Consider the following 25532-nt stretch of genomic DNA (forward strand, 5'->3'; position numbering starts at 1 on the left):
AGGTACTCCTGGTGAGGATGGTAAATAGGGACATGCAGGTAAGCATCCTTGATGTCCAGAGAAACCATGTAATCCCCCTCGTCCAGGCTTACAATAACCGCCCTGAGCGACTCCATCTTGAACTTGAATTTTTTTATGTACATGTTCAAGGATTTCAAATTTAAAATGGGTCTCACCGAACCGTCCGGTTTCGGCACCACAAATAGTGTGGAATAGTAACCCTTGCCTTGTTGAAGTAGGGGTACCTTGATTATCACCTGCTGAGAATACAGCTTGTGAATTGCCGCTAGCACCGCCTCCCTGTCTGAGGGAGCAATCGGCAAGGCAGATTTTAGGAACCGGTGGGGTGGAGCCGTCTCGAATTCCAGCATGTATCCCTGTGATACTACTTGAAGGATCCAGGGATCCACCTGTGAGCGAGCCCACTGATCGCTGAAATTTCTGAGGCGGGCCCCCACCGTCCCTGGCTCCACCTGGGGAGCCCCACCGTCATGCGGCGGACTTGGAAGAGGAAGCGGGGGAGGACTTTTGTTCCTGGGAACCTGCTGTCTGTTGCAGCCTTTTTCCCCTACCTCTGCCCCTAGACAGAAAAGACCCTCCTTTTCCACGCTTGTTTTTCTGGGTCCGAAAGGACTGAACCTGATAAAATGGCGCCTTCTTAGGCTGCGAGGGGACATGGGGTAAAAATGCAGACTTCCCAGACGTTGCTGTGGAAACTAGGTCGGAGAGACAATCCCCAAATAATTCCTCCCCTTTATACGGCAAAACTTCCATGTGCCTCTTGGAATCTGCATCTCCTGTCCACTGACGAGTCCATAAGCCTCTCCTAGCAGAGATGGACAATGCACTTACTTTAGATGCCAGCCGGCAAATTTCCCTCTGTGCATCTCTCATATATAAGACTGAATCTTTTATATGGTCAATTGTTAGGAGAATAGTGTCTCTGTCTAGTGTGTCAATATTTTCTGGCAGTTTATCTGACCACGCAGCGGCAGCACTGCACATCCATGCTGACGCAATAGCTGGTCTAAGTATAATGCCTGATTGTGTGTATACAGACTTCAGGACTGCCTCCTGCTTTCTATCAGCAGGCTCCTTAAGGGCGGCCGTATCCTGAGACGGTAGTGCCACCTTTTTTGACAAACGTGTGAGCGCTTTATCCACCCTAGGGGGTGTTTCCCAACGTGACCTATCCTCAGGCGGGAAAGGGAACGCCATTAGTACCTTCTTAGGAATTACCAATTTTTTATCAGGGAAAAGCCACGCTTCTTCACACACACCTCATTTAATTCATCTGATGGGGGAAAAACTACGGGTAGTTTTTTCTCCCCAAACATAATACCCTTTTTAGTGGTACCTGGATGTAAATCAGAAATGTTTAACACCTCTTTCATTGCCTCAATCATGCAGTGAATGGCCTTGACAGGCATTAGATTTGACTCATCGTCGTCGACACCGGTGTCAGTATCCGTGTCGACATCTGGGTCTGCAACCTGAGGTAGCGGGCGTTTTAGAGCCCCTGACGACCCCTGAGACGCCTGGACAGGCACAAGCTGAGATCCCGGCTGTCCCACATTTGGCATGTCGTCAAATTTCTTATGTAAGGAGTCTATACGTGCACTCATGTCTTTCCATAAGCTCATCCACTCGGGTGGATGCCCCGCAGGGGGTGACATCCCTTCTAAATGCATCTGCTCCGCCTCCACCTCATTATCCTCCTCAAACATGTCGACACAGCCGTACCGACACACCCCACACACACAGGGAATGCTCAAACAGAGGACAGGACCCACAAAAAGCCCTTTGGGGGGACAGAGTAAGAGTATGCCAGCACACACCAGAGCGCTATATATGTACAAGGACTAACTGAGTTATGTCCCTAATAGCTGCTTTTCAATAATATATAGATATATCTAGCCAAATTTAATGCCCCCCCTCTTTTTTCCCTCTTACTGTGACTGTAAACTGCAGGGAAGAGCCAGGGAGCTTCCTTCCAGCGGAGCTGTGTGGGAAAAATGGCGCCAGTGTGCTGAGGAGATAGGCTCCGCCCCTTTTTCGCGGCCTATTCTCCCGCTTTTTTATGTAATCTGGCAGGGGTATTTACCACATATATAGCCCCTGGGGCTATATATTGAGGTATTTTAGCCAGCCAAGGTGTTTTTATTGCTGCCTCAGGGCGCCCCCCCCCCAGCGCCCTGCACCCTCAGTGACCGCAGTGTGAAGTGTGTATGAGGAGCAATGGCGCACAGCTGCAGTGCTGTGCGCTACCTTGGTGAAGACTGATGTCTTCTGCCGCCGATTTTCCGGACCATCTTCTCGCTTCTGGCTCTGTAAGGGGGACGGCGGCGCGGCTCCGGGACCGAACACCAAGGACTGGGCCTGCGGTCGGTCCCTCTGGAGCTAATGGTGTCCAGTAGCCTAAGAAGCCCAATCCGACTGCAAGCAGGCGAGTTCGCTTCTTCTCCCCTTAGTCCCTCGCTGCAGTGAGCCTGTTGCCAGCAGGTCTCACTGAAAATAAAAAAATCTAAGACTATAACTTTCTAAGAGCTCAGGAGAGCCCCTAGTGTGCATCCAACCTCGGCCGGGCACGAAATCTAACTGGGGCTTGGAGGAGGGTCATAGTGGGAGGAGCCAGTGCACACCAGGTAGTCTAAGATCTTTCTAGAGTGCCCAGCCTCCTTCGGAGCCCGCTATTCCCCCATGGTCCTTACGGAGTTCCCAGCATCCACTAGGACGTCAGAGAAACTACTGGAAGTTTTTTCTCCCCAAACATAATACCCTTTTTTGTGGTACCTGGGGTTACATCAGAAATGTGTAAAACATTTTTCATTGCCTCAATCATATAACGAGTGGCCCTAGTGGACATTACATTTGCGTCATCGTCGTCGACACTGGTATCAGTATCCGTGTCGACATCTGTGTCTGCCATCTGAGGTAACGGGCGCTATAAAGCCCCGGATGGCCTTTGAGATGCCTGGGCAGGCACAAGCTGAGAAGCCGGCTGTCCCGCATTTGGCATGTCGTCAAATTTTTTATGTAAGGAGTCGACTTTTACGCGTAATTCCTTCCACAAGTCCATCCACTCAGGTGTCTGCCCCGCAGGGGGTGACAACACATTTATAGGCACCTGCTCCTCCTCCACATCAGCCTCCTCATCAAACATGTCGACACAGCCGTACCGACACACCGCACACACACAGGGAATGCTCTGATAGAAGACAGGACCCTACAAAGCCCTTTGGGGAGACAGAGGGAGAGTATGCCAGCACACACCAGAGCGCTGTATAATACAGGGATTAACTAAATTATATCCCCTTATAGCTGCTGTACACTTATATTGCGCCTAAATTTGTGCCCCCCTCTCTTTTTTACCCTTTCTGTAGTGTAGTCTGCAGGGGAGAGCCAGGGAGCTTCCTTCCAGCGGAGCTGTGAGGAAGAAATGGCGCCAGTGTGCTGAGGGAGATAGCTCCGCCCCCTTTTCGGCGTACTTTTCTCCCGCTATTTTCTGTATTCTGGCAGGGGTAATTATCACATATATAGCCTCTGGGGCTATATATTGTGATATTTTTGCCAGCCAAGGTGTATTTATTGCTGCTCAGGGCGCCACCCCCTAGCGCCCTGCACCCTCAGTGACCGCAGTGTGAAGTGTGTAATGAGTAGCAATGGCGCACAGCTGCAGTGCTGTGCGCTACCTTGGAGAAGACTGCTGTCTTCAGCCGCCGATTTCCCGGACTCTTCTTGCTTCTGGCTCTGTAAGGGGGCCGGCGGCGCGGCTCCGGGACCGAACATCAATGGACGGTTCCATGCGGTCGATCCCTCTGGAGCTAATGGTGTCCAGTAGCCTAAGAAGCCCAAACTACCCACAGTTAGGTAGGTTCGCTTCTTCTCCCCTTAGTCCCTCGGTGCAGTGAGCCTGTTGCCAGCAGGTCTCACTGTAAAATAAAAAACCTAAAATATACTTTCTTTCTAGGAGCTCAGGAGAGCCCCTAGTGTGCATCCAGCTCGAGCCGGGCACAGGATTCTAACTGAGGTCTGGAGGAGGGTCATAGGGGGAGGAGCCAGTGCACACCAGGTAGTCCTAAATCTTTCTTAGATGTGCCCAGTCTCCTGCGGAGCCGCTATTCCCCATGGTCCTTACGGAGTCCCCAGCATCCACTTAGGACGTCAGAGAAAAAAAGATTAAAACGCAATGTATAGTAGATTCAAATAAAATAAGTCAATCACATACATTTTTAACTGCACAACAGAAAAAAGGTGGACGCTGCCGTGAGCGGCGGCTGTGATGCAGGGATGGGGAGAGGAGGGACGAGGAGAGGCAGAGTGACGGGGGCGCAGGCAGACGGGGGAAGAGCAGCGCTACAGTAGCAGCTATATAGCTCTCCCCCATCTGCCCACGGCTCTCCCCCGTCTGCCCTCCCGCATCTCAATTCGATTCAATTTTTAAAAGTCGAATTGAGATGTCACTGAATAGTCCAGGTCGGATCCATTTCAACAAATAAATGTCAGAATGGATCAGACTTCAATTGAATATACCCCACAGTGCTAAAAACACACCAAGCTTAATGTTTTTTTTATTTTTCAGTTCTTTTTAAATTGAGGCCACTATAGTTTATTTTAGGCAGTCTTCCTGCCAGGGTACTGCCCCCAATCCACTAAAATAGTCCAGGTACTCCTCCCTGACTTGTTTGACACATGCAAAGGCCGTTGGTCCAACCCCTGATGAAGACACAGAAGACCACCAATCCATATCCTCTGGGTGGCCTGGGTCATCTAGTATAGCTGTACTTGTTATTTGTTGGCTGATTTTTTGCCTTCAAAAATTATGCAGGACACAGTATGCCATGATGATCTGGTCAATCTTATCCACGTGTAAATTGATGGCTGTGGAAGATCCTGAAGTGATTGCTAAGAATACTAAACGCATTCTCCACTATATGGCATACTGCGGAAAGCCTATAGTTGTAGATATGCTTCTCCATCAGTCCCTTTTGCAGATTTAGCTACATAATGTGTTGATCGAGTGCAAAGGCCTCTTCACCAACAAAAACCAAAGTAAAACCGTGCTTTGTTTCCTCAACAGATGGCAAGTTAAGGGTTTTAGAAATAAGCTCATAGAAAGCCATCTGTTTAATGGACCCACCATCCAAAGCACAATCAATTCTTGCCAACGTCCACAAATAGGAACTCATAGTTAGCGTTGACCATGGCCATAAGAACAATGCTGAAGAATTCCTTATAGTTCTAGTAATATTAGCATACACTGATGGCAGGTGCGGATATTCGCGCATATGTGTCATCTATAGCTCCCCTACAGGGAAGTTCAACCGGCTTTCAAACTTTTCCGCATTAGCTTTCCATTCCACCACTGTTGCAGGGAAGTAGAATAAAAAATAATTCATACATGATCATTATTTTACAGACTTCTACCCCAGACTTGGACATCACTGCGACTCCAGAAACAAACATTGCAGAAAGTGAAGGGGACAGCAGTACGCCAAGGACCTTATTCAGGTTAGCAAACCAAAAAAATAAAATAAAATAAAAAAATAAAGTACACTAATGGGATAAACCATGTTGTACTGCAGGTGGGGCAGAGAGAGTTAGATTTGGGTGGGGTGTGTTGAAACCAAATTCTAAATTGCGGTGTAAAAATAAAGCAGCCAGTATTTACCCTGCACAGAAACAATATAACCCTTCCAAATCTAAAGGGCCCTACACACTGGCCGACCCGCCGCCGAGGTGGCCGACGGCGGATACGGCCGACGAGCGACCTGGCGGCGGGGGGGACACGACAGTGAAGTATCTTCACTCCCCCCATCACCCAGCTGCATTGAAGTGCAGGCAAATATGGACGAGATCGTCCATATTGGCCTGCATGTACATCCGACGGGGGACCAGCGATGAACGAGCGCGGGGCCGCGCATCGTTCATCATTGGAGTCTCCACACTGAAAGATATGAACGAGATCGTTCATATCTTTAAAAAAAATCGGCCAGTGTGTAGGGCCTACAACTCTCTCTGCACGTTATATCTGCCACACCTGCAGTGCAGCATGGTTTTGTCCATTAGTGTGCTTTTTAGGTCTGCTAACAAACCTGAGTTTTCCCCCAAATCTGCTAGCTACAAAAAAGGCAAGGAGAATCTGTCAGAAGGGTGTAAAGTAGTGCAATGGAAAAATTCATAGAAAAAGCGGAAAGATTACTGCAACAAGTTTTATCCTACACAATAACTGTGGTGCTGATATATAGTGCTCCTGCGACTCATATGGACTAATGTAAAAAAAAAAAAAAAACACGTGCCATAATAGATGTTTGTAGCACCATATATCAGACCACCAAAGTCACTGTTATAATAAAACTTGATGAAGGGACATGTAAAGTGTTAAGGTTATGTAAAATTAACCACTGTATTACGTGCATATATTTTAATATTGGTCATTTGCATTTTGCTAAATTATATATGGTTATATATAATATAATGTGATTTCATGTTTGCATCATATTTACACTACCATTCAAAAGTTTGGGGTCACTTAAAAGTTTCCTTTATTTATTTGTTTATTTTAAAGAAAAGCTTTTTAATGGAATATCTACATATGTGTATAGAGGCCCATTTCCAACAACCATCACTCCAGTGTTCTAAAAGGTACACTGGTGGTCATTCAGAGTCGTTCGCTCGGTAAATTTTTTCGCATCGCAGCCATTTTCCGTTTAGTGTGCATGCGCAATGTCCGCAGTGCGACTGCGCCAAGTAAATTTGCTATGCAGTTAGGTATTTTACTCACGGCATTACGAGGTTTTTTCTTTGTTCTGGTGATCGTAATGCGATTGACAGGAAGTGGGTGTTTCTGGGCGGAAACAGGCCGTTTTATGGGTGTGTGCGGAAAAACGCTACCGTTTCTGGGAAAAACGCGGGAGTGGCTGGAGAAATGGAGGAGTGTCTGGGCGAACGCTGGGTGTGTTTGTGACGTCAAACCAGGAACGACAAGCACTGAACTGATCGCACTGGCAGAGTAAGTCTCGAGCTACTCAAACTGCACAGAGATGTCTTTTCGCAATATTGCAAATCTTTCGTTCGCAATTTTAAGAAGCTAAGATTCACTCCCAGTAGGCGGCGGCTTAGCGTGTGTAAAGCTGCTAAAAGCAAAATGCGAGCGAACAACTCGGAATGAGGGCCATTGTGTTTGCTTGTCACGGTAGAAGACTAATGAGTGATTAGAAAACCCTTGAAAAACTTTGTGCAATTTTGTTAGCATGGGTGAAAACGGGTTTGCTCGTTGGAGAAGCTATAAAAAAAATAAGAATATACTCACCGGTAATTCTATTTCTCGTAGTCCGTAGTGGATGCTGGGAACTCCGTAAGGACCATGGGGAATAGACGGGCTCTGAAGGAGACTGCGCACTCTAAAAGAAAGATAAAGGTACTATCTGGTGTGCACTGGCTCCTCCCTCTATGCCCCTCCTCCAGACCTCAGTTAAGGAAACTGTGCCCGGAAGAGCTGACATTACAAGGAAAGGATTTGGAATCCAGGGTAAGACTCATACCAGCCACACCGTACAACTCGTGATAACCATACCCAGTTAACAGTATGAACCAAAAAGGAGCCTCATTCAAAAGATGGCTCATAACAAAAACCCTTAAGTTAAGCAATAACTATATACATGTATTGCAGAGAGTCCGCACTTGGGACGGGCGCCCAGCATCCACTACGGACTACGAGAAATAGAATTACTGGTGAGTAAATGCTTATTTTCTCTGACGTCCTAGTGGATGCTGGGAACTCTGTAAAGACCATGGGGATTATACCAAAGCTCCCAAACGGGCGGGAGAGTGCGGATGACTCTGCAGCACCGAATGAGCAAACTCAAGGTACTCCTCAGCCAGGGTATCAAACTTGTAGAATTTTGCAAATGTGTTTGAACCTGACCAAGTAGCAGCTCGGCAAAGCTGTAAAGCAGAGACCCCTCGGGCAGCCGCCCAAGAAGAGCCCACCTTCCTTGTGGAATGGGCTTTCACTGATTTAGGATACGGCAGTCCAGTCGCAGAATGTGCCAGCTGAATCGTGCTACAGATCCAGCGAGCAATAGTCTGCTTTGAAGCAGGAGCACCCAGCTTGTTGGGTGCATGCAGGATAAATAGCGAGTCAGTTTTTCTGACTCTAGCCGTCCTGGAAACATAAATTTTCAGGGCCCGGACTACATCCAGCAACTTGGAGTCCTCCAAGTCCCGAGTAGCCGCAGGCACCACAATAGGTTGGTTCAAATGAAACGCTGATACCACCTTTGGGAGAAATTGGGGACGAGTCCTCAATTCCGCCCTGTCCATATCGAAAATCAGATATGGGCTTTTACATGACAAAGCCGCCAACTCTGACACACGCCTAGCCGAAGCCAAGGCCAACAGCATGACCACCTTCCACGTGAGATACTTTAACTCCACGGTCTTAAGTCGCTCAAACCAATGTGATTTCAGGAAATCCAACACAACGTTGAGATCCCAATGTGCCACTGGAGGCACAAAAAGGGGCTGAATATGCAGCACTCCCTTAACAAAAGTCTGAACTTCAGGCAGTGAAGCCTGTTCTTTCTGAAAGAAAATAGATAGGGCCGAAATCTGGACCTTTATGGACCCCAATTTTAGGCCCATAGTCACCCCTGACTGTAGGAAGTGCAGAAATCGACCCAGCTGGAATTCCTCTGTTGGGGCCTTCCTGGCCTCACACCAAGCAACATATTTTCGCCATATACGGTGATAATGCTTTGCTGTCACATCCTTCCTAGCTTTTATCAGCTTAGGAATGACTTCATCTGGAATTCCCTTTTCCGTTAGGATCCGGCATTCAACCGCCATGCCGTCAACTTTTCAATTTGGTACTAACAATTATTTTTATTTTCAATGACGATGTATATTCAACTACTCTGATATGCTATGGGGTCGTGTGTAACCCCAGCTTATGCAAAAAAGCTAAAAATTAAGCATGCATTTACTTGTTCCTCCAAGTGTGTGGTTTATATCGTTCGCCGCCCATGCAGCTTAATTTATATAGGAAAGACCTACAAATTTAAGGAGCATATGGAACTCCATCGTATTGCAATATGTTTCGCACTAGAGGGTATGCAGTAAGATCAACCTGTGACAAAACATTTTAAAGGAACTCAAGCATGGACTGTTGACCTTAAACTACAAATGATAGACCATGTACCTCAGGGATGGGAAACCTTCGACCCTCCAGCTGTTGCTGAACTACACATACCAGCATGCCTTGCTGCAGTTTTGCTATTTGGCCATGCTAAAACTGTTGTAGGGCATGCTGGGATGTGTAGTTTAACAGCAGGAGGGCCGAAGGTTCCCCATCCCTGATGTGCCTGAAGACCTAGGTGATCATGTGAAGATATTCCTCCAGAAGGAAGGAAGCATGGTGGATAGATTAACTAAATACTATATAGCCTCATAATATTAATGAACAGAGTTTAATTTGTTTCTAAAAAGTTTCGGTTATGCCCTACTTGAATATCATATTGATTTCTTACTCTCCAGTCAGCTAGATTCTCTTGTACTTAATAGTAATTAACCACTTAACTGGCATGGTCAGATCACATGTGACTTTGCCGCCCCACTGTGTCCCCCAGTTATTGAGATACGTTATGCAAATGTGCATAACATAATATTTAAAGAAATTTTAAAACTAGATCAAATAAAAAAAAAAAAAAAAAAAAAAAGGGTTATATGAATGGTCTTGAAGGAACAAAAATAAGATTTTACTCACCGGTAAATCTATTTCTCGTAGTCCATAGTGGATGCTGGGAACTCCGTAAGGACCATGGGGAATAGCGGCTCCGCAGGAGACTGGGCACAACTAAAGAAAGCTTTAGGACTACCTGGTGTGCACTGGCCCCTCCCTCTATGACCCTCCTCCAGACCTCAGTTAGGATACTGTGCCCGGAAGAGCTGACACAATAAGGAAAGGATTTGGAATCCCGAGTAAGACTCATACCAGCCACACCAATCACACCGTATAACTCGTGATATTATACCCAGTTAACAGTATGAAATATAACTGAGCCTCACTAACAGATGGCTCATAACAATAACCCTTTAGTTAGGCAATAACTATGTAGAAGTATTGCAGACAATCCGCACTTGGGATGGGCGCCCAACATCCACTACGGACTACGAGAAATAGATTTACCGGTGAGTAAATTCTTATTTTCTCTGACGTCCTAGTGGATGCTGGGAACTCCGTAAGGACCATGGGGATTATACCAAAGCTCCCAAACGGGCGGGAGAGTGCGGATGACTCTGCAGCACCGAATGAGCAAACTCAAGGTCCTCCTCAGCCAGGGTATCAAACTTGTAAAAGTGTTTTAACCCGACCAAGTAACAGCTCGGCAAAGCTGTAAAGCAGAGACCCCCTCGGGCAGCCGCCCAAGAAGAGCCCATTTTCCTCGTGGAATGGGCTTTTACAGATTTAGGGTGCGGCAGTCCAGCCGCAGAATGTGCAAGTTGAATCGTGCTACAGATCCAGCGAGCAAATAGTCTGCTTAGAAGCAGGAGCACCCAGCTTGTTGGGTGCAGACAGGATAAATAGCGAGTCAGTTTTCCTGACTCCAGCTGTCCTGGAAACATATATTTTCAGGGCCCTGACTACGTCCAGTAACTTGGAGTCCACCAAGTCCCAAGTAGCCGCAGGAACCACAATAGGTTGGTTCACATGAAAAGCTGATACCACCTTAGGAAGGAATTGGGAACGAGTCCTCAATTCCGCCCTATCTATATGAAAAATCAGATAAGGACTTTTGCATGACAAAGCGGACAATTCTGATACACGCCTGGCCGACGCCAAGGCCAACAGCATGACCACTTTCCACGTGAGGCATTATAGCTCTATGGATTTAAGTGGCTCAACCCAATGAGACTTCAGGAAATCCACCACCACGTTGAGATCCCACGGTGCCACTGGAGGCACAAACGGGGGCTGAATATGCAGCACTCCCTTAACAAAAGTCTGAACTTCAGGCAGTGAAGCCAGTTCTTTTTGGAAGAAAATGTACAGAGCTGAAATCTGAACCTTAATGGAACCCAATTTTAGGCCCATAGGCACTCCTGACTAAGAAGTGCAGAAATCGACCCAGTTGAAATTCCTCCGTTGGGGCCTTCCTGGCCTCACACCAAGCAACATATTTTCGCCATATGCGGTGATATTTTGCGATCACAGCCTTAATCAGCGTAGGAATGACTTCCTCCGGAATGACTTTTTCCTTTAGGATACGGTGTTCAACCGCCATGCCGTTAAACACAGCCACGGTAAGTCTTGGAACAGGCAGGGCCCCTGCTGCAGCAGGTCCTGTCTGAGCGGCAGAGGCCATGGGTCCTCTGAGATCATTTCATGAAGTTCTGGGTACCAAGCTCTTCTTGGCCAATCCGGAACCACGAGTATAGTTCTTACTCCTCTCCTTCTTATTATTCTCAGTACCTTGGGTATGAGAGGCAGAGGAGGGAACACATACACCGACTGGTACACCCACGGTGTTACCAGAGCGTCCACAGCTATCGCCTGAGGGTCCCTTGACCTGGCGCAATATCTTTTTAGCTTTTAGTTGAGGCGGGACGCCATCATGTCCACCTGTGAACTTTCCCAATGGTACAATCATTTGGAAGACTTCTGGATGAAGTCCCCACTCTCCCAGGTGGAGGTCGTGCCTGCTGAGAAAGTCTGCTTCCCAGTTGTCCACTCCGGGAATGAACACTGCTGACAGTGCTAACACATGATTTTCCGCCCATCGGAAAATCCTTGTGGCTTCTGCCATCGCCATCCTGCTTCTTGTGCCGCCCTGTTGGTTTACATAAGCGACCGCCGTGATATTGTCTGACTGGATCAGCACCGGCTGGTGTTGAAGCAGGGGTCTAGCCTGACTTAGGGCATTGTGAATGGCCCTTAGTTCCAGAATATTTATGTGTAGGGAAGTCTCCTGACTCGCCGGAAGTTTCTTCCCTGTGTGACTGCCCCCCAGCCTCGAAGGCTGGCATCCGTGGTCACCAGGACCCAGTCCTGTATGCCGAATCTGCGGTCCTCTAGAAGATTAGCACTCTGCAGCCACCACAACAGCGACACCCTGGCCCTTGGAGACAGGGTTATCAGCCGATGCATCTGAAGATGCGACCCGGACCACTTGTCCAACTGATCCCACTGGAAGATCCTTGCATAGAACCTTCCGAATGGAATTTCTTCGTAAGAAGCTACCATCTTTCCCAGGACTCGCGTGCATTGATGCACCGACACCTGTATTTGTTTTAGGAGGTCTCTGACTAGAGATGACAACTCCTTGGCCTTCTCCTCCGGGAGAAACATTTTCCTGTTCTGTGTCCAGAAACATACCCAGGAACAGTAGACGCGTCGTAGGAACCAGCTGCGACTTTGGAATATTCAGAATCCAGCCGTGCTGTTGTAGCACTTCCCGAGATAGTGCTACTCCGACCAACAACTGCTCCCTGGACCTCGCCTTTATAAGGAGATCGACCAAGTACGGGATAATTATAACTCCCTTTTTTCGAAGGAGTATCATCATTTCGGCCATTACCTTGGTAAATACCCTCGGTGCCGGGGACAGACCAACGGCAACGTCTAGAATTGGTAATGACAGTCCTGTACCACAATTTTGAGGTACTCCTGGTGAGGAGGGTAAATGGGGACATGCAGGTAAGCGTCCTTGATGTATTTAAATTTAAAAGAGTGCTCCAAAAAGGCAATCCCTGTCTTTTCCCGACCACTGTCGGTTTGTGTATGTTTATCAGGTTTAAACATGATTGTTGGAGCACCTCCAGCTGATTAATTCTACCTATTAATAAAAAGGAAAAATTATTGGACAGCTGGTTTCATATATTTCTTTGACAATTTTTGGGTTCGGTGCAGGGTATATTGCGTTACTACAAAGCGTCCTTGATGTCCAGTGATACCATGCAATCCCCTTCGTCCAGGCTTGCAATAACCGCCCTGAGCGATTCCATTTTGAACTTGAACCTTCGTATATAAGTGTTCAAGGATTTCAATTTTAGAATGGGTCTCACCGAAACGTCTGGTTTCGGTACCACAAACATTGTGGAATAGTACCCCCGGCCTTGTTGAAGGAGGGGTACCTTGATTATCACCTGCTGGAAGTACAGCTTGTGAAATGCCGCCAGTACTACCTCCCCTCGAGGGCAGCAGGCAAGGCTGATTTGAGGTAACGGCGAGGGGGAGTCGCCTCGAACTCCAGCTTGTATCCCTGTGCTACTACTTGCAGAACCCAGGGATCCACCTGTGAGCGAGCCCACTGGTCGCTAAAGTTCTCGAGACGCGCCCCCCACCGCACCTGGCTCCACCTGTGGAGCCCCAGCGTCATGCGGTGGACTCAGAGGAAGCGGGGGAAGATTTTTGATCCTGGGAACTGGTTGTCTGGTGCAGCTTTTTCCCTCTTCTCTTGTCTCTGTGCAGAAAGGAAGCGCCTTTGACCCGCTTGCTTTTCTGAAGCCGAAAGGACTGTACCTGATAATACGGTGCTTTCTTAGGCTGTGAGGATACCGGAGGTAAAAAAAATTCTTTCCCAGCTGTTGCTGTGGATACGAGGTCCCAGAGACCATCCCCAAACAATTCCTCACCCTTATAAAGCAGAATCTTCATGTGCCTTCTAAAGTCAGCATCACCTGTCCACTGCCGGGTCCCTAATACCCTCCTGGCAGAATGGACATTGCATTAATTCTGGATGCCAGCCGGCAAATATCCCTCTGTGCATCCCTCATATATAAGACAACGTATTTAATATGCTCTGTGGTTAGCAAAATAGTATCCCTGTCCTGACAGGGTAATAGACCACGCTGCAGTAGCACTATCCATGCTGAGGCAATTGCAGGTCTCAGTATAGTACCTGAGTGTGTATATACAGACTTCAGGATAGCCTCCTGCTTTTTATCAGCATCCTTCAAAGTGGCCGTATCTTAAGACGGCAGTGCCACCTTTTTTGACAAACGTGTGAGCCCCTAGTGTGCATCCAGCTTAGCCGGGCACAGGATTCTAACTGAGGTCTGGAGGGTCATAGGGGGAGGAGCCAGTGCACACCAGGTAGTCCTAAAGCTTTCTTTAGTTGTGCCCAGTCTCCTGCGGAGCCGCTATTCCCCATGGTCCTTACGGAGTTCCCAGCATCCACTAGGACGTCAGAGAAATGCCAGTTAAGTGAAATGTTGAGAATATAGGAGGAATCCTTCCCTGGTTTCCAATTTAATATGCCAGGGAGTGCCGCTATCAAAGAAATTTTATAACCCTGTAATGGAGGGCATCTGCATGTTACAAGCTGCCTTCGCGGCTCTCACCAATTGAGGATCCCAACCATTGCTAGGTGACCGGGTCACCACATTATGTCGGCCACACTGCCCAATGGTCCTGGTGGTTGCAGGGGAACTGGGACCCCAGGTAGCCGCCGTGGTTCCTGGTCCCAGCTGTTGGCTAGCAGCAGGGATACTGACTGTATGAGCAGCTTTACAGCTGTAATCCATTCCTGTCATTAGGGGGCTGGTCTCTCTGATTGGTTCCTCTTGGAGTTAAAAGGCAGTCAGTCCCACACACACACGCTGGTGAGAAGTTCTTCCTAGAGCCTTGTCATTCAGTCCCTGTTCTTCCATAACTACATTCTAGTGTCCTGCTGCTGCCTAACCATGCTTCATTATGGATCAACCTGTGATTGCATGTATTGTGCTTTACCGCTACCTCATTTATAGTTGCTGTGAAAACCTGTACTCTCCTGCATGTCAGGTATATTATGTTTCTCTGCTGTTAGCGCTGTACACTCCTGCTTTAACAATTTTATGCTGCTATTCTGGCCCAGTCCTACACCAATTTTTGTGTTTCAGTCCTGCTGAAGTTATCTGCTTCAGCTTATCTCCTGTTTATTATATAGGCGCCTAATGTCCAGAGTTTAAGACCTGGTGGAATCCTAAGTACTCGTGGGTGTACTGTACTCTTTATGGAAATGAACGCTTGTTATAGGCAGACCTCGCTAGCGTGACTTTGGAAGTTCAGGAGTATCATAACACCAGTACGCTGCAACAAGATGCATTGATTGCCAAGTCCATTACATATACTTATTATAACATCTGTTCTATATATGCTGATCCTCTTGCACCTTAATAACACATCATAGATGCTTGCCATGCGTATGAGTAATATGAGTAGTACGAGTCAGTTACAGAGACTTCATATATTGTTGCCGGAGATATTGATGTTGAAATACTGATGCCGGAACCACGACACTGGTGCTGGAATCCCAACAGCCGGAATACCAAATGACTGACTGCTGGAGAGGTAAGCCATGGGGTTTGGTGGGGGGTGTCACTACAATAAGGATTTCGGCACCTGAGTATTATATTCAAATGATTATTCCATACAACCATATATCATCTCTATATTTACACGTGTGTGGGTGGGATGCACCAGGGTATTCTGTGGTCAAAGTTACTTGTTTTACGCATATACACCAAGCTCCAGAACTCGATACAATACATTTCAGAGCTTGGTCCAGGTGGGTAACACCTTCCTTAGATGGAGTCATCCAATAAAAGCCTATGGGCTTCTTTCCAGATTTTGCACTGAACAATCGGATTGCCCTAAAAAATCCTGCAATGCACGAGTCATACATCGCACACAGTAGGACAGCTCTTATCGGGAGACACCCCCTAACTTTGTGACCCAAGGACCATATGACACCTCCTAACAATGTGGCCAAAGGGTCGTATAACACTCTCTAACCTTGTGACCAAGGGGTTATATGGCAACCCCTAACCATGTGCCTGAAGGGTCATATTACTCCCCGTAAACATGTGACCTAAGAGTCATGTCACATTCCCTAGCCATGTGCCCCAAGGGTCATATTACACCCCAATAACGTGACCCACAGTTCATATGACACCCCCAAAACATTTATAATTTTGAAATGCTTTTGGCAGACTCAAATATTGCTTACTTACGTGGGGCATGGTATGCTGGACCGTAATTCTCTGGCACAGCATAAGCACTGTAGAGACGGATTGGCCATCTGACAGATGCCCATTAAGGTCTACCATTGATGGTGAGATGAGCAACAGACAGTAATAAACTATAGTGTGCGGTAGTGTACCATCGATGGTTCTAACCACACACATGCGCAGATAAACGACCGTGCAGATCCGCTGTGAGGTGAGCTCCATCGTGGGTGCGGGGTCCAGGGGAGGTGTCTACATTAGTACCCAGATACACTTTAGGTGTGTAATGCTGGGTACACACTAGTAGATATATCTGCAGATCAACTGATCTGCAGATAAGGAGTGTTATGGTAGACTTACCATGGTTAACACTATCTACGAGGTAAATTGGATTCCACAGGGAAACATCAGGGTGTAGAGTGAATCTTGATCCAGAGGAACCAACAGGCTAAAGCTTTAGGCTGTCCCAGGATGCATTGGGGCCTCCTCTATAACCCCACCTCCAGGCACTGAGAGCTCAGTTTCATTAACCAGTTCAATGCAGGAGCAGGCAAGAGATGGCAGATGTTCGTCACATAGAACCACATTCTCACGACAGGAGAAGGAACCAGCGGCTAATGCCATACAAACCCATAGAAGCTAGGTGCGTCCGGGTGGGCGCCCTGTGGAACCCAATGTACCAGAAAGTGTGTTAACAATGGTAAGTCTATCATATTACTCCTTTTCTGCAGCAGGGTACATTGTGTTCCACAGGGAAACAATCGGGGATGTCCTAATGCAGTTCCTCAAGGGAGGGGACGCGCCTTCGCGGATATGAGAAAGGGCACTAATAGCAGCAGGACCTGGGAGACCAGCCTGAGCATAAGCTTGTGCAATCACCATTCTAATCCATCTGGCCAAGGTTTGCTTATTCGCAGGCCAGCCACGTTTGTGAAAACTTAACAGGACAAAAAAAAAAGGGGTATCTGACCTCTTGATAGAGGCAGTCCTCTCCAATAGATACGGAGAGCCCTTCCCACATCCAAAGACCGCTCTTTGGGAGACAAGTCCGAAGAGATAAAGGCCAGAACCAATATCTCTTGGTTAAGGTGAAAAGATGACACCACCTTAGGTAAATAACCTGGTCGAGTTCACAGAACTGACTGGTCACAGTGAAATATCAAAAAGGGCGGACGACAGGACAAAACACCCAAGTCTGACACCCTTCTACAGGACCTTGGTCGTGAGCCATTTAAGGTCCACCGTCTCAAGAGGTTCAAAAAGTAACCTCTTGTAGGGCATTCAGTACAACAGTCAGATCCCATGTGAACCTTGGGGGAAGCCAGACGAAGACCCAAGTCAAGGCCTCATTGCAGAAACGCCAAAATTCTGGAAGTTCTGAACCTAGAGACATCATAGTTCTTATCAGCACACCAGGTGAACTATGAATTCCAAGCCTTGTAATAAATCCGGGCAGAGGCCGGTTTACACGGTTTCAACATAGCTTGAATAACCGCCTCAGAAAAACCTTTGGCCCTCAGGAGCAATGCTTCAACAGCCACGCCGTCAGTCATTCTGGCCAGGTCTGGCTCGCCACAAGGGCACTATACGCGGAGGTCTGGCCGCTGAGGATGTAGAAGAGGACGCCCTGTCGACAGACCCTGCAGGTATGATAACCAATGCCTTCTGGGCCATGCTGGAGCAACTATCATTAGCGATCCTCCTTGTTTGAACTTCCGTAGGACCCTGGGCAGAAGCGACACTGGAGGAAACATGTAGGGCAGTCGAACGTTCCATGGATTTGCTAGTGCGACCCTGAATGCTGCCTGAAGATCCCTGGTCCTTGACCCGAAGACCGCCACCTTGTGCTGCATCGAGACGCCATCAGGTCTTCATTTGGTAGAGCCTACCTGTCCACTAGGAGTTGAAAGACTTCTGGATGAAGACTCCACTCTCAAGCATGTACGTCCTGACGACTGAGGAAATTCGCTTCCCAGTATAGGACACCCGGAACGAACACTATCGTTATATGGCTGGCAGATGGCATTCAGCCCAACAAAGTATTTTTGACACTTCCATCACTGCCATGCGGCTTCGAGTTCTACCTTAATGGTTTTTGTAAGCCACCGCGGTGGCGTTGTCTGACCGTACTTGAACAGGCCTGTTCTGTACCAGAGGCAGGGCGAGAGATAGCGCATTGAACATCGCCCTCAGCTCCAGAATATTTATTGGGAGAGACTCCTCCTTGGCCCAGCAACGCTGAAAAGTGTGCTGCTCCAACACCGCACCCCATCCCCTCAGACTGGTGTCTGTAGTCAGCAGGTCCCAGTTGGGGATCCAGAAGGGATGGCCCCTGCTTAATTGCTGGTCCTGGAGCCACCAGGTCAGCGACAGACGAACCTCCGGAGTCAACGTGATCATGCGAGACCTGATCCACTGAGGTAGGCCGTCCCACTTAGAAAGAATTAACCTCTGAAGAGGGCAGGAATGAAATGGGAGTGTACTCGAATGCAGACGCCATCAGGCCAAGTACTTGCATCGCCAAGTGTATTGACACTCTGGTGTGACAAAGGAAGCATCTTATCCTGTCCTGAAGTTTCAGGACTTGTTCTGGAGACAGAAACAACCACTGACTGTGTCCAGTAGTGCCCCCAGGTGCACCATGCACCAGCGAAGACCTCTTCCAATTGATGAGCCACCCATGGGCGTGTAGGAAGGTTACCGTTAATTGTAGATGACTGAGGAGGACATTGTGGGAATTTACCAGAATCAGGTTGTCCAGATACGGCAGGATTCAGACTCCCTAGCAAGGAAGACGAGCAGTCACCATGACCATGACCTTGGTGAAGATCAGAGGAACCGTAGCATCTTGTATATCCAGGAATACCATATAGTCTCCGGGTTCCATAGCCAGTACAATGGAGCACAGTTTCCATACGAAACTTTGACACTCTCAAACTTGTTCAGAGATTTTAGGTTGAGTATAGGCCGGAAGGACCCATTTGGTTTCGGGACTAGAAACAGGGGGTAGAGTAATAACCTCTGCCTCTCTGAGACTGAGGTACTGGCACAACCACTCCTGTACTCAGGAGAGAACTGACAACTGTTTGTAAAGCTGGTGCTTTTCACGGGTCTGCTGGGAGAACTGTTGTGCAAAATTGGTGAGGGGGACGTCTCTGGAAAGAGACTGCGTACCCGTGAGAGACAACTTTCAGTACTCATGCGTCTGAAGTGGTCTTTAACCAGACCTGGTGAACTGTAGAAGTCGGCCCCCCATCCTGGGGTCCCCCAGGGGGAGGCCCACTTCGTCATGCAGCAGGCTGACAAGGACTGTTTGGTCTTGGGCTTGGTGGTTTTGGGAGTATGAGATTCTCTCTGGTATGCCTGAACTTTTGCTTTCCCCTGAGGCCGATAGGAATGAAAGGTGGTACCTTTTGCCTTCTGTGCAGAAGGACAAGTATTTAGGAGAAAGGCTGCCAATTCAGACACAATTTTGTTTAAGTCTTCCCCAAACAAAATGTCCCCAGTAAAGGGGAGCACATCCAAGGTCTTTTTGGAGTCCAGGTCCACCTTCCATGACCACAACCACAGAATACGGCGAGCCAGGACAGACGTAGTAGACGCCTTGGCCGCCAACACACCCGCCTCAGAGGACGCCTCCTGAATAGGCGGCGGTGGTAATGTGAGACACGTATTGTCCAGCAGTGTCAGAGATATCCTTGGGTAGCTCCTCTAATGCCTTAACCCACGCTTCAATGCCTTTTGCACCCCATGAGGCACCTGTCAGGGAGTACATAGATTTCAGGCATCCCTCCACACAATTGTCCGTTGGTTCTTTCAGCGAAAAGACATGCAGAGTAGATGACACCACGAGACTGGTGACGTGAGAATCCACCAGCGGTGGATTTTCCCACTTGTTACATAACTCTGCAGGGAGAGGAAAGCGAGCCAGAGCCCATTTACACAGGGAATTTCTTCCCTGGATTAGACCAGGGATCCTGCCGGAATGGTCAGAATGGGGTAATAGATTTTTAACCACGTTCTGCCTTTTAAACATATCAGTTTTTAGTGTTCATTCTACCACCCTGCACCTTTCCAATCTTGTGCAGTTCCTCTTTCCTGCCTGGGGTGTCGCTCCTCTGCTCTGGTGCTTCTCGGCACACACAGGTCTGTATCATAGCACTGAGTAACAGATCAGAGTGTGCTGAGAAGCCCTCACAGCAGAGAGCGACACCCCAGGCAAGAAAGAGGAACTGCATGGACTTTGAAAGGTGCTAGAATGAACACTAGTTGTCTTAGCCATGATAGTGGGATCCTCATCATCCATTCTGTAGGATTTGCTTAATACAGAGGTTCCCAAGCTGTGTGCCGTGGCTCCCTGGGGTGCCTCGGTACACTTGCAGGGGTGACCTGGTTTGGTGGTCCAGGACCAATTCAAATTATTAATGGTCAATAGAATAGGCAAAACCAGTGCTGGTGGCTGCCAGTCATAAAATATGTGGCCAAACAGAAGCAAATCTTGTCCCCCACCACAAAACTGACCCTAAGGATGACATATAAACGCGATCTACTTAATGTAATACAGGTTGAGTAACCCTTATCCAAAATGCTTGGGACCAAAGGTATTTTGGATAACTGATTTTTCCGTATTTTGGAATAATTAGATACCATAATGAGATATCATGGTGATGGGACCTAAATCTAAGCACAGAATGCATTTATGTTACATATACACCTTATACACACAGCCTGAAGGTAATTTTTGCCAATATTTTTTATAACTTTGTGCATTAAACAAAGTGTGTGTACATACACACAATTCACTTATGTTTCATATACACCTTGTATACACAGCCTGAAGGTCATTTAATACAATATTATTAATAACTTTGTGTATTAAACAAAGTTTGTGTACACTGAGCCATCAAAAAACAAAGATTTCACTATCTCACTCTCACTCAAAAAAGTCCGTATTTCGGAATATATGGATATGGGATACTCAACCTGTATTTCTTTTAAAATTTCTCAATAAGAAATTTTTGGCCTAGGGGTGCCGTGAAAAAAAAATCTGATATTCTAGGGCGCCGTGATTCAAAAAAGTTTGGAAACCACTGGCTTAATATCAACCACTAGGGCAAGGACATCAATCTGCAAGGGAGTATCCTCGTCATAAACACCTGACTCAGTGTCTGGGGGCACTAGGCATTCCACCAGAGTACCCAGGAGAGTACTGGGCATTCCACCAGAGTACCCAGGAGAGTACTGAACGCAGCCCAGGGCGGCTCCTGAGTAGGCACAGGAGCTGCGGACTGACTGGGAGGTGTATGACACACAGGCGGTCATTCAGAGATGATCGCACGCTGCAACTTTTTGCAGCCCATGATATCAGATAGACGGAGCTTATGGGGGAGTGTATTTTAACTAAGCAAGTGTGCAATCGCATGTGCAGGGGAGAGGGGCAAAAAAGTTGTGTAGTTTCTGAGTAGCTCTGGACTTACTCAGCCACTGCAATTACTTCAGCCAGTCAGGTCCCGGAATTGAAGTCAGACACCCGCCCTGCAAACGCCTCGACGCGCCTGCATTTCCCTCACCACTCCCAGTAAACGGTCAGTTGACACCCAGATTCGCCTCCCTGCTGTCAATCTTCTAGCGGTCGCTTCCTTCGCTGTTCTTGTAGCTGCCAGCCGACAGCTGCCGAGCATTGAGGCGCTGGCGCATTGCCGCCCGCATGCACGTTTGTGACCAATGCGCGCGGCTGCAAAAAAATGCAGCGTGCGAACGGGTCGGAATGACCCCCATTGTACACAGACCATCATACAAAACTTCCCCTCTAGTAAATCCTTGGAGCAGGAGCTGCATTTTGCAGGCGCTTCCACTGATATACCACCCTTTCTGTTAGACATTGTATATAAATGCAACAGAGCGACTAAGCACGATAAAGCTAGACAAAGTAAAATACCTGCGAATAAATCCGGTGTTACGAAACTACAAATTATACGTATATGATGTATAATTTACTGTGTCACAAAATATTAGCGCTCCCTTAGGACACAGAATATAGTGACAGTTATATCTTGGAAACATTGAAAGTGAAACCACACCGCAGATACAGGCACACACAGTCGATGCCTAAAATATTATCACAATAAAGCTGCACTGGAGATATATCAGAATACTCGTACAATATATTCAGTACTAGGTACACGCTTTCTCAACTAACACTGTCTGTATAACAACATGTAGGATGCTTAAGTGTTTGTATAGGCTCAGCGCTGTATACAGGCGGCTTTACAAGGGAGACCTCGCTCTGCAGTCCCGGAGACCAGCCGCAGCTATGTTTATGAAATGGCGCCCAGCATCTCAGTGAGGGAGTGAGGCAGCTCCAGGATGGGAAAATCTGCAGTAGATGGTACCATGGTCCGGGGGAGGGGCTACAGGTCAAGGGCCAACTCCCCTATGCTGGACTTCCACACCGGGTACTAAGTCTTATTAAATGAGGTGTTGCTACACCCGACCTGTACTCAGACGCCCCAGTAGTCTAGTGGGGTCCCTGCGGTGACAGTATCCACGCCAATGCCACGAACCATCTCCCTAGGTCGCTGACGGAAAGCAATTTAATGGCGGGTCCCGCCTGGGGGACCCTCCTACCTCCTCCCCGTTGCAGCCACGTGAACCAGGAGAGCAGTCTACGACTGTGTGCCTAAGCCGGGACGTTTCTGTCGCAACTATCTAGGAACAGACAGCGGGAGTATGCAACAACTGCTTGGGAGGTGATGGAGCTGCAGCGCTGAAGTGTCACCATGACATACAGCGCTGATAGCCCTTGAAGAAGTCTTCTTTTAAAAAGATTTTCAGGCTGCCCACTGCAGCCCTCCCGTTAAGTAACCTGCTGCTGCAGGCACCAACTCGAAACTGAGCTCTCAGTGCCTGGAGGCGGGGTGATAGAGGAGGTCCCAAAGCATCCTGAGACAGCCTACAGCTTTAGCCTGTTGGTGCCTCCGGATCAAGATCCACTCTACACCCCGATGTTTGCCTGTGAAACACAATATACCCTGCTTCAGAAATATCTATCGGGTAGTGTGTTGAGCATACGCACTGCCAGATCCGTCTAAGATATTAGCATGCATAAAATGGGGACTTGATGCTAGGGACGAGAGTATTATACTCCCGTTATATAAATCACTTGTGAGGCCACACCTTGAATACTGTGTACAATTCTGGGCACCTTACTACAAAAAGGATATCCTGGAGATAGAAAAGGTTCAAAGGCATGTTTACACTGGAAAAGAGGAGATTAAGAGGGGACATGATCAACATTTACAACTATATAAGGGGACAATATACAGATCTGGCGCAGGACCTGTTTTTGGTTAGATCAACATGGAGAACTCGTGGACACTCGCTCAGGTTAGAGGAGATTCCGCAAAATACGGCGTAAAGGCTTTTTTACGATAATGACGATACATGTTTGGAATTCCCTGCCTGAGGGAGTTGTTATGGCTGACTCAGTCAATACCTTTAAGAATGGGTTAGATAAATTCCTAATGGATAAGGATATCCAGGGTTACGGGGCATAGTCACGCACTATGGTTATTATAAAAAAAAAGAGGGGTAAAACGTAACGGCAGTCATCAACTTCAGTCAGAATTTTATACAAAATAATCATGCATAGGAGACCACAAATAGGTTGAACTCGATGGACAATTGTCTTTTTTCAACCTTAGATACTATGTTACTAAAGTCACGAACTGGTGTGCTGCAGGGGCGACGCGATATGTCCGATTGACGGCGTTCCCAGACATATCTTGTCCGATTGACGGCGTTCCCAGACATATCTTTCGTACGCACTGGCCAACAGCCCCGCGATATATAGGACGTTCAGCAGAACGGCCGATATATCAGCCAGTGTGCATGCGCCTTAACAGATCCCGTCATCGGTAAGCTGTACTACACCCCTTACTAACAGCTGAGCCTTCTCAGCCAGATATAGAGCGAGGCGGGCCATCACATGAGGGCCATCGATTTTAAAACGTCAATTGTTGATGGCCATCCCAATATAGAGTACAGAAATGTCCCACACAAGCCAGACAGACCAGATACTGTGCATACTGTAGTAGGGAAAACAAATGGGTTGATGGAACCAACCAAAACTAATATGGTGACAGTATGCTTCTGCTATACAAAAGCATAGCTCCTGCATAGTACCGGCGCTGTACCACTCAGCAGCAGAGAGCAGCACCGCACATGCAACTGCGGGCGATTAAGAGGAGGGGGCGCCGGGCATCACATCGGGGAACTGCTCCCCAGCCGACCCTGCTGAGCACCTGGGGATCCGCACGCACTGTACTGACCACAGCCTGCCCCGCACTCACCTCATTCTCTGCCGGACACTCGCTTCTCCTTCTCCCGCTGCCTCCGGTGTCTGTCCGAGCGCTGCTAGCGCAGTCAGTGCAAACACCCGGAAGAGGAGATTGGGCGGAGACATGGAGGAGGGGACGAATCTGGGCGGAGACATTACATATAAGGGGGCGGAGATGGGCGGGGACACGTGGACGCTTCGGTCTTTCGTCGCTCAAGCGTACAGAGCTGTCACCAGGTCATGTGACTGTAGAGCATAAATGGCGGCTGCTCACGCACAGCGTCTGCCTTACAGCGCCCCCTGCTGCCTTGTAGCTGACTCTCCATCAGTCACGCTGGTGCCTGATCCCTGTGACCCGGCCCAGTATAGCAGCCACCTCTGTAATACGCCATATTCGTCCCTGTCACACTATCTGGGTGAGTAGGGCCTGGTATTGTGCAGCATCTCCTCCCATTAGTAGTCAGTGCGTTACTGTATGTGGGTGGCTGATACTGTGTACCCTGTGCGCTATAGAGGCTGCCTGTACATACCCTGTGCGCTATAGGCCAGCTGTATATACCCTGTGCACTATAGAGGCCGGCTGATTATACCCTTTGCGCTGTAGAGGCCGGTAGTATATACCCTGTGCGCTGTAGAGGCCGGCTGTATATACACAGTGCACTATAGAGGCCGGCTGTATATACCCTGTGCGCTGTAGAGGCCGGCTGTATATACCCTGTGCGCTGTAGAGGCCGGCTGTATATACCCTGTGCGCTGTAGAGGCCGGCTGTATATACCCTGTGCGCTATAGAGGCCGGCTGTATATACCCTGTGCGCTGTAGAGGCCGGCTGTATATACCCTGTGCGCTGTAGAGGCCGTCTGTATATACCCTGTGCGCTGTAGAGGCCGTCTGTATATACCCTGTGCGCTGTAGAGGCCGTCTGTATATACCCTGTGCGCTGTAGAGGCCGTCTGTATATACCCTGTGCGCTGTAGAGGCCGTCTGTATATACACTGTGCGCTGTAGAGGCCGGCTGTATATACCCTGTGCGCTGTAGAGGCCGGCTGTATATACCCTGTGCGCTGTAGAGGCCGGCTGTATATACCCTGTGCGCTGTAGAGGCCGGCTGTATATACCCTGTGCGCTGTAGAGGCCGTCTGTATATACCCTGTACGCTGTAGAGGCCGGCTGTATATACACTGTGTGCTGTAGAGGCCGGCTGTATA

The 25532-nt window shown here is 48.2% G+C and overlaps 1 protein-coding gene across 1 annotated transcript in view; it reads right to left on the reverse strand.

Annotated features, from left to right (window-relative positions):
• Positions 1 to 24489, reverse strand: part of LOC134936175 (oocyte zinc finger protein XlCOF7.1-like) — a 216182-nt gene extending 191693 nt beyond the window's left edge. Inside the window, exon 1 of the mRNA XM_063931106.1 lies at positions 24339 to 24489. The gene's annotated coding sequence lies outside the window, so the exon portion shown is untranslated. The remainder of the gene's footprint in view (positions 1 to 24338) is intronic.
• Positions 24490 to 25532: the final 1043 nt, after the last annotated feature.

Source organism: Pseudophryne corroboree, chromosome 6, assembly GCF_028390025.1.
Source record: "Pseudophryne corroboree isolate aPseCor3 chromosome 6, aPseCor3.hap2, whole genome shotgun sequence".
In the NCBI taxonomy this organism is placed as follows: Eukaryota; Metazoa; Chordata; class Amphibia; order Anura; family Myobatrachidae; genus Pseudophryne; species Pseudophryne corroboree.